Source organism: Myotis brandtii, unplaced genomic scaffold (genome assembly GCF_000412655.1).
Source record: "Myotis brandtii unplaced genomic scaffold, ASM41265v1 scaffold896, whole genome shotgun sequence".
NCBI lineage: Eukaryota > Metazoa > Chordata > Mammalia > Chiroptera > Vespertilionidae > Myotis > Myotis brandtii.
Window position 1 is genome coordinate 1,626,395 of NW_005371677.1, and position 9,780 is coordinate 1,636,174.

Consider the following 9,780-nt stretch of genomic DNA (forward strand, 5'->3'; position numbering starts at 1 on the left):
TGTTTAATAATTTCAATACATGTCCAACACTGTGGGAGTGGGGGAGGAAATCCAATCAAGAATTCACTACAAGTTTGCTTTTAAAATTAAAGAAAAATATTCTTCAAGCTTAAAAAATATGTAAAGGCACTGGAGCAGTCCCTGCTCTCGACCAATAAGAAAATGCAATTAAATAAAAACAATATCTTTACAGTGATATGTTTTCAGTAGTTTTCATATAGTTGCATGAATAGCTTAAGTGCAGGATTTCACTTTATATGATTTTTTAACCTTTCACAATATATATTTCTTTTGAAAAAAGTAAAACTACACCAAAACTTTCAAAATTAGTTTTAAGGAGAATTTTCAGACATTGAAATTGAGAGGTTAGTGGTTGTTAAGTTTAAAAGGACTTTGAGCAATCAGGCCACATACAGATAATTATCGATACGAGAATGTGTCAGGAAATTTCTTTTTTGAAGAATCTGCTTGTACCAATAGACTGACTTCAAGACTACTTTAGTCAACTTGGGCACCCACACAGAAAATACCTCTTATCAACTGTACAGGAAGTGAATTTTCTGTGAAGTTTGCCATTTCCAAATGCCTGAGAGATTTATGCCTCTCGGTTCTCCTAAGAGTCTACTCTAATTCATTATATGCTGGTTAAAAAGGGGTAAATTATTTCGAGTTTACCTATGCCTTGGACTTGAGCCTGAGTTGATCCCAAGCCAGAGGCGCTCACAGCTGCATGCTTTATTTACAATCCCTTTGTCAGACTTACAACTGCCCCAGGCTATAACATAGTGTACCTAATGTTCAAACTGCCAGGTAATCTTATGTCAAACATACTTCTTTGATTTAAAGTGATCAATAGATTCTTGTAAAGAGGTAATTTCTCTGATGTTTCCACCTTGCCTTTTTTACAGGTGATTCACACAAAAGCCTGCTTATATGATGTACGAACAATAAACAGAAAGCTATAATCATGTTTTTTTCAGATGTTTCCGGTGCACAACGATTTGGGATCGATACACTGTGTAATACAATTATCTGCAATGATCTGGTTGTATTGAAAAAGAATTTGCAGGAGACCTCTGGGGGTTTTTGTCCAGAGACACGTATCCACCAACGTTGTGAATGGTGGGAGGAAAAATTAAGGGGTTGACAAAGGCTGTCTATTAGGGACCCAGTGACACCACTAATGTTTTAGTTCACAAAAGTATTATCACACCACAAAGTCTAGCTGCACAATAGCTCAAAGGGAATAGTAATAATAATAATGGCCAGGGCTCATAGTGTTTATTTATATGGGAAGGAAAACCTTAACAAATGTGGACTTTGCAGAGATTCAGTGTCACCTGAATATCAGGTAGCACAGACTATAAGCAATATTGATTATTTATGGACTCAGTGAAATAAATTATCTTGCTCCTATCATAGCTAAATTAGGTAAATGCTAGTGTCTGTGAAATACTTTGATGTGTCTTCAACTGCTTTCTTAGCTGGAATGGTCAAATTCTAGAGTGATGATCAATTTGAACTCTTTAAGAGAGCACTGCACCATAAGCCCTTTTCCCCAAGCTTTTTCTTTTTCTTTTCTTTTTTTTCCCCAAATGAAGATTTGCAACATCAGGGAAAGAGCTAAGGTGGTACCGCCTGTATCTAAAAGACATTCTACATTTTCCGGGGAGATTTCTGTGCGTGGCAACAACTCAGATCTGTTTGTGTGGCTCTCCTAAGACACCGACTCCTCACAGCGTCTACCTCGCAGCCTGGAAAGAGCCAGGCTTCCTCTTTTGAGCCTCTCCTCACAGCTCCCTCACGTGAAACTCCCATCTGTCAGGCGCGGCCTGATTCCCATTCTGGTGAAGAGCACACTTTGGGGTGAGCTGGTCCTGGGCACAGAGGCGCGCTCTGCGGAGTCTGCAGGTGTCCCCCTGAGGACTGGGCCTGCTCTTCCCCTCCCACCCTCCCTGCACATCCCGGACACTTGCTCTCTGTCTCTTGACCTCACTGTCAAGCCGCCTCACCGCACCCACTGTGGCTCTGCTGGCTGCACGTGCCTGCAGGGGGCCAGCCTCTGCCTCCTTAGAAAGCCCCAGCCTTGGCGGCAGCCTGGGAAGGCAAGCAGCATTCCACCAGTGCCTTTCATGATGCACTTTTTGGAGTGCGTCCTGCTATTTTGGGCTGGAGGATCCTGGAGATTATACAGCCCCTCATTAGCAACTGGGTCAAGTATCCACATCTTTTCTGGGATCAAAACCTTAAAGGGACTTTCTTTCAAGAAAAAAAAAAAGAAGAAGAAGTCAGTTGGAAGGAAGACTCCCCATTAGCCTAAATGCAGCGTTAATCAATAGATGAAAGTTCAAAGGCTAAAGAAAACATTTCCCATGATTCCTGGGGAATTAAAAAGGAGACGCGTAGGCTCCAAATGAATTCTTTCTCTTTAAAATGTAAAGAGGAATTTAATGAATACAAAAAGTGCATTTAATCTCTTTGAGGTACCACCTGTAGAACGCTTTCATTCGGCTCCAAAGCAAACTGGCCTAATGTGACATACAGGGAAATCCCTCCCCGTAAAGGTAATTATGATCTCCTGGTGACGTCCCCACACCACCTCAGCTAATTAGCTTCAGGGGAACACCATGTTTGTCACTTTCTTCTTCAATCTTATTATCTTTCTAACACACCGTGTCTCCGCTTTAAATCTGCGTGAGGAAAGACACGAAATAGAATGGGAGACTAAATTAATAAATGAATGTGCTTCTTCAAAAGAAAACTCACTAAGCATTCCTGGTGCTATTTTCATATCCATCGGTATGGTAGGTATTCCTGCCTGGGTGTTTTTCATTTTTGTTGCAATTTTTTTTGTTTGTTTGTTTGTTTTTTGGCTCCTTGCCACACCTTGACTCTCTATCATGCTCCATCATGCTTCTTTTAATCTGAATATTTAGTGTTCTTTCATGTCTTAATTACAGCAAATTGCGGCACAGTTGGCACCATTTCTTGAAATTAATCCCAGAGTACTTTGTTTCTGTCAAGCAGTGAAAGCCTCGGAGAATAATAGTAAATGTTATTGCAGATCTAAATTTAAATGACTGTCTATGTATTTAACTTAAGCCTTTAATTACTCGTGCCACACTGTTTTTGGTTCAAATGTTAAACATTACTCATTGAGAATGTGGAATGACTGTAGGCAGCTTAAAACCTGAAGATATGTTTGGCTCTAATTTGAACAAAACAGTTATTTATATTAAAGTATTTTCTCAGGTGTGGAAAACCCAGGAAATTCCATGTAATATCTTCTCATGGTCATATGTTTCAGTATTTCATTACTTCCATCATTATTAATAAAAGCCATGGATTTAGGTCCATTCAATTCTAAATGGCTTTTCCCTTACGAATTGTTAAATTCAAAACCAGACTCAAGAATGTCTTGGTATCACTATTGCCAATAGCCTTTAAATAATTCAAGACAATGAAACACTTCAAAGTTCTTAAAAACATTACAGTTACATGATTTTGTTTGTTTGTTTGTTTGTTTATGGAAAACCTAAAATTTTTAGAATTCTCAACAGCCAATTCTTTCATTTCCTCATTCTGAGCGGCCTCTATTAATATCCAAATTTTAAAAAGAAAAGCAGAACTTTATATAATCTTCTAAGCTTAAAAAGCCTAAGGTAGTAGAATTCACTATTCGTGTTTTATGAATATATATTTAAGGAATCAGAAATTGGAACATTTAGGATGTATCCACACATAGGTTTAGATCAGATTTTAAAATAATTGCCTTTTTGGTTCATTTGTAAACAGAAACAAACTTTTAATGAACAGTAAAAATTGCATACCTTGTAAAGTGAATATACCCTTCAGTGAACCACATGGTAGGTCCCACACTGTGCCTCACCATGGTCCACTCAGAACTCCCGCCCGATATGCACTCCATGGACACAGGGACTCTGCCCTATTTATGCATCTGTGTGTCGCCTGCATGTAGCACAGGGGCCTATACTTAGCTCTCTATGCAGCAAGCGCTTGTGAATTGAATGGGAGAGGTGGTGTTAATTTCACCTGTCAGAGGTGTCATTTTCCAGGAAAAAAAAAAGTGTCGTTTGCTTTTGCTTCTGAAACACAAAGTGAATACGGAAGGATTTACACATACAGTGTCGGCAGATTTATCTCCAACCATCTCCCAAGTTAATAAATATTACGATTTTCTTTAGTTTTTAATCTCTATATAAATGAAACTTGATGGCATTTCTATCACCAACACTTACGGTATATACTGAATTTAAAGACAAACAACAAGAAAAAGAGAAATTCACAAAATTTAAGGTAAAATAGGTATTTCTCAATAATTCAGAGAAGAAATGAACAAAGTAACGGGTTTCGAGTTCCTCTCCTTTTCAATAGCAATGTGATTTTTGAACAGATACCTGTTTCCCCATCCCCCCATTCTCAAGGGTGTAGCTGATCTCTCTAACTACAAAGTTTCCTGGCAGCTGTAAAGTCGCTTTCAAGCTGTGTCATCTGCTGTTCTAGCTGAGCAAGTCTCATTTTGTGTTTCTGTTAGGTAGCTATTACATCTGAATGCAAGGACTGCAAGGTCTTTGCTGGCATTTCTATCACTGGAACAGCTTTCTCCCCCACGTATTGGTCAAGTATATTAGCTGTTTCCACTTTTTCTTCCTCTGTGATCAACTCAGATTCTTAAAAACTTCCATCGATGTTTGCATTGCATTTGAGATCCTGGCTATAACAAGCAATTAATGTGCATGATGTCAGGTCTATTCTGTTCATTATATTCTCTAAACATTATTAAAGACCTACTTAGGAAAACAAACAAACAAGCGTGTCTCTTCAGTAGTACAGCTGGTATAAATGTAGAAACTGAGGAATATCAAAGTGAGACCAATGATCCCAGCCCTGGGTTGTGTCACATACGCTGTGTAGACATCCTAGGGAATCAAGGAGCTTTCATATTTTTGCAAGAAGTCTAAAAGCATGGTTTCCACACACGTGTTTTATATAATGAAGATGTTTCTCATAAGAATTGTTCCAATATGCTTGGTCAATTTGATTTCTTATTTTCTCAGTTAATTACCAGATACTGAATTACGTTGAAACTTTTATTGCATTTTGCAAAAGCATTTCATACGTATTTTCTCATTTCCCATCCCTATTGTAAAGTATTTTCACTCCATATAAAAGAATAAAATTGCCCTAGCCGGTTTGGTTCAGTGGATAGAGCGTCTGCCTACGAACTGAAAGTTTCCAGGTTCGATTCTGGTCAAGAGCACGTGCCCGGGTTGTGGGCTCGACCCCCAGTGGGGGACTTGCAGGAGACAGCCTATCCACGATTCTTTCTAATCATGGATGTTTCTGTCTCTCTCTCCCTCTTCCTTCCTCTCTGAAATCAATAAAAATAAAAATAAAAAAGAATAAAATTTCAAATCCTTTGCCCTTCCTTCTATATCATGCTATCCTTTTTCTTGAGAGATTTGGGGTTTTATAGTATACATTAATTGGTCAGTAAATTGATTTTTAAATGAAAAAATTGTGTTCATATTAGAATAATTATAATACACCTAGTGATAGTGATAATAGTTTTCTCAAATTGAGTCACAAATCAGTACATTGCCTCTAAATAAAGTCATCTCTAAAAGTCATCCACTCATTTTGTGTGATAATCGCAATACTTGCTTAGCAATGGAAAATAAATATCCCTCTGATTTTTCCACCCAATGAGGCTGCATTTTACCATTTGCATTGGCAGAAGGCAATTGTGCATAGTGGAGGATTTCCAGAACCAGAAATGCAATCACTATCAAAAACCAGATAACACTGGTAGCTATTAATGTTTAGTTTGACCATGTTGGGATTGGGTGGTAGGACAGGAGATAAGGAGAGATGGAAATGTGCTTAATAACAGAGAATAATTCTAAGAGACTTGAAGAATTGGGGGTACCACACTGTAAGCTGTCAGCCCCGTGTATCCTAAGGTAGAATTAAGGAAGCTGGAATCTATGCAGTTAGCACAAAGATGATAAGATGGAATCATGGAATGCTGGACTGCAATCACACACACTAAAGGTTATAAGTCGAAATTCAGAGATACTAGAATGTGGGAGGTGAATACCAGGTGTTACAAGGTGCAGAGTAAAATGATAGTTTCTCTAAATCTCAGTTTTCAAAGGGCCTTAGCTGGAGCCTGCTACTGCTTAATGTGTCAGAAAATCAGAAAATTTGTAATTCGGCCAGTACTGTTACCAGGAGTTAGGTGATTATTATTGATTGTTGTGATTCAAAAGTTTTCTTCTGTAATTGTTGCTCTATACAATATACTACAATTATCAGGATGTTACTTTATTGAGGCCAAGAACAATATTATTTGTTTTTGATGCATTGTTCTGGCTTGTAGTAGGCACACACAAATGCATGCTGGATTGAACTGATGCCTTCAACAGAAATAATGGTAGTGATAGTGGGATGTTAAACACACACCAAACTCCTGTATAGGCATACATCAGCGATATTGCCACTTAGGTTTCCGACCACAGCAATAAAGCAAATATCATAATAAAGCTAGTCACTCAAATTTTCTGGTTGTCTAGTGCATATAAAATTTATGTTGACACTACACTGTAGTCTATTAAATGTGCAATAGCATTATGCCTAAAAAAATGTATGCACCTTGATTAAAAAATAATCTATTGTTAAAAAAATGCCAGCCATCAGATGAGCCGTCAGTGAGTCTTAATCTTTTTGCTCGTGGAGGGTACTACCTCGATGTTGACGGCTCCTGACTGATCAGGGTGGTGGTTGCTGAAGGTTGGGGTGTTGTGCCAATTTCTTACAGTAAGACAACAATGAAGTTTACCTCCTTGATAGCCTGTTTTTAATTAAATGTATTGGGGTAACATTGGTTAATAAGATTATATAGGTTTCAAGGGTATGTTTCTGTGATACATGATCTGTCTATTGCATTGTGTGCCCACCACTCAAAGTCAAATAATCTTCTGTAACCATATATTTGGCCCTCTTTACCCTTTATTACCACCCCTTCCCTTGTAACCACCACAATGTTGTTAGTGTCTATGAGTTTCAGTTTTATGTCCTGCATATGAGTGAAATCATACGGCTCTTGGTTTTTTCTGACTTATTTCACTTGGCATAATATTCTCAAGGGCCATCCATATCGTCACACATGGCAGTATTTCATCTTTCTTCATGGCTGAGTAGTATTCCCTAGTATGTATGTACCACAGCTTCTTTATACAGTCTTCTATCGAAGGACACCTTGGTTGTCTTGTCGCCATGTCTTGGCCACTGTGAATAATGCTGCAATGAATATAGGGGTGCATATATCTTTGCAAATAAATGTTTTCGAGTTCCTTGGCTAGATACCCAAGAGAGGGATTGCTGGGTGATATGGGAACTCCATTCTTAATTTTTTTAGGAACCTCCAGACTGTTTTCCATAGTGACTGTACCAAGTTACATTCCCACCAGCAGTGAATGAGTTTCCTTTTACTCCACACCCTCTCCAACACTTTTTATTACATGTTTTGATAACAGTCATTGTCACCAGTGTGAGGTGGTATCCATTGTAGTTTTCATTTGTATTTCCCTAATAGCTAGTGAAGTTGAACATATTTTCATACATTTGTTAGCCATTAGTATGTCTTCATGGGAGAAGTGTCTGTGTAGGGCCTCTGCCCATCTTTTATTGGATTTTTTTGTTTTGGTATTAAATTGCCTGAATTCTTTATATCTTTTGGATTTTTATCCCCTTGTTAGAGCTGTTTGCAAATACCATCTGCCATTCAGTTGGTTGCTTTTTTTGTGGTTTCTTTTTGCTGTGCAGAAGCTTTCTAGTTGGATATAATCCCACTGATTTTTTTTTCCCTTTACTTCCCTTGCCTTTGGGGTCAAATTCATAAAATCTTCTCTAAGAACAAGGTCCGTAAGTTTAGTACCTGCATTTCCTTGTATGTATCTTATTGTTTCAGATCTTATATTTAGGTCTTTGATCCATTTTGAATTAATTTTTGTACATGGGCACAAACTAATCTAGTTTAATTCTTTTGCAAAATATAGAACTAAAGATAGACTTTTTCTTTCATGAACAATATCTCTGTGGCATGTGATGCTGATGATAGCGTTTTACCCACAGAACTCCTTCCAAAATTGGAATCTATCCTTTCAAACTCTGCAGCTACTTTATCAACTAAATTAATCTAATATTCTAAATCCTTTGCTGTCATTTCAACAATTTTCACAGTGTCTTCACCAAGAATAGATTCCATCTCCAGAAACTACTTTTTTTGCTCATCCATCAGAAGCAACTTCTCATCTATTAAAGTTTTATCATGAGATTGCTGCAATTCAGTGGCATCTTCAGGCTCTAATTCTAGTTCTTTTGCTGTTTCCACATCAGCAGTTACTTCCTCTACTAAAGTCTTGAACCCCACAGTGTCAACCATGAGGGTTGGAAACAACTACTCAACTACTGTTAATGTTGCTGTTTTAACCTTTGCAAATGAATCACAAATGTTCCTAATAGCATCTAAGATGGGTGAATCCTTTCCAGAAGGTTTTCAATTAACTTTGCCCAGATCCATCAGAGAAATCACTATCTATGGCAGTTAAAGCCTTACAGAACGTTCTTAAGTACTAAGACTTGAAAGTCAGAATAACTCTTTGATCCATGGGCTGCAGAATCGTTGTTGTGTTGTGTTAGCAGGCATGAAAACAGCATTAATCTCATTGTGCAGCTCCATCACAGCTCTTGCATGACCAGGTACATTGCCAATGATTCATTTTTCTAGGATTTTCCAAGTGGTGAAGGAACATTGGCTTCAACATAAAGTCAGCAGCTGCTTTTACAAAAGAGTCAACCTGTTCTTTGAAGCTTTGAAGCCAGGCATTGACTTGTCCTCTCTTAGCTGTAAAAGTCCTCAATAGCATCTTCTTCAAATGTAAGGCTGTTTTATCTGCATTGAACATCTGATGCTTAGTGTAGTCACCTTCATTGATTATCTGAACTTGACCTTCTGGATAACTTGCTACAGCTCCTACATCAGCACTTGCTGCTTCACCTTGCACCGTTATGTGAGGGAAAGGACTTCTTTCCTTAAACCTCATGAACCAATCTCTGCCAGCTTCAGACTTCTTTGGCAGCCTCCTCACCTTTCTCAGCCTTCACAGAATTAAAGAGGTAGGGCCTTGGTCATGATTAAGCTTTGGCTTAAGGTAATGTTGTGGCTGGTTTATCCTATCCAGATCCCCAAAACGTTCTCTCTATCAGCAATAAGGCTATTTCATGTCTTATCGTGCATGTATTCACTGGAGGAGCACTTTTTATTTCCTTAAAGAACTTTTCTTGTGCTTTCACAGCTTGGCTAACAGTTTGCCGCAAGAGACCTAACTTTAAAATTACTTTGGCTTTCAACATGCCTTCTTCACTAAGCTTAATCATTTCTAGATTTGATTTAAAGTGAAAGACATGTGATTCTTCTTTTCCCTTGAACACTTAGAGGCCATTGTAGGGTTATTAATTGGCCTACTTTCAACAATTTTGTGTCTCAGGGAATAGGGAGGCCAGAGGAGAGGGAAAGAGACTGAGGAATGGCTGGTCAATAGAACAGTCAGAACACACACCATGTCTATCCACTAAGTTTGCCATTTTATATGGGTGTGGTTTGTTTCACCACAAGATCACAAGAGTAACATCAAAGATCACTGGTCACAGATCACCATAACACATCACGTAATAATGAAAAATTTAAAATATTTG

The 9,780-nt window shown here is 38.2% G+C and overlaps 1 pseudogene; it reads right to left on the reverse strand.

The window, feature by feature from the left end:
* Positions 1-5,923: 5,923 nt before the first annotated feature.
* Positions 5,924-9,527, reverse strand: LOC102261273 (annotated as a pseudogene).
* Positions 9,528-9,780: the final 253 nt, after the last annotated feature.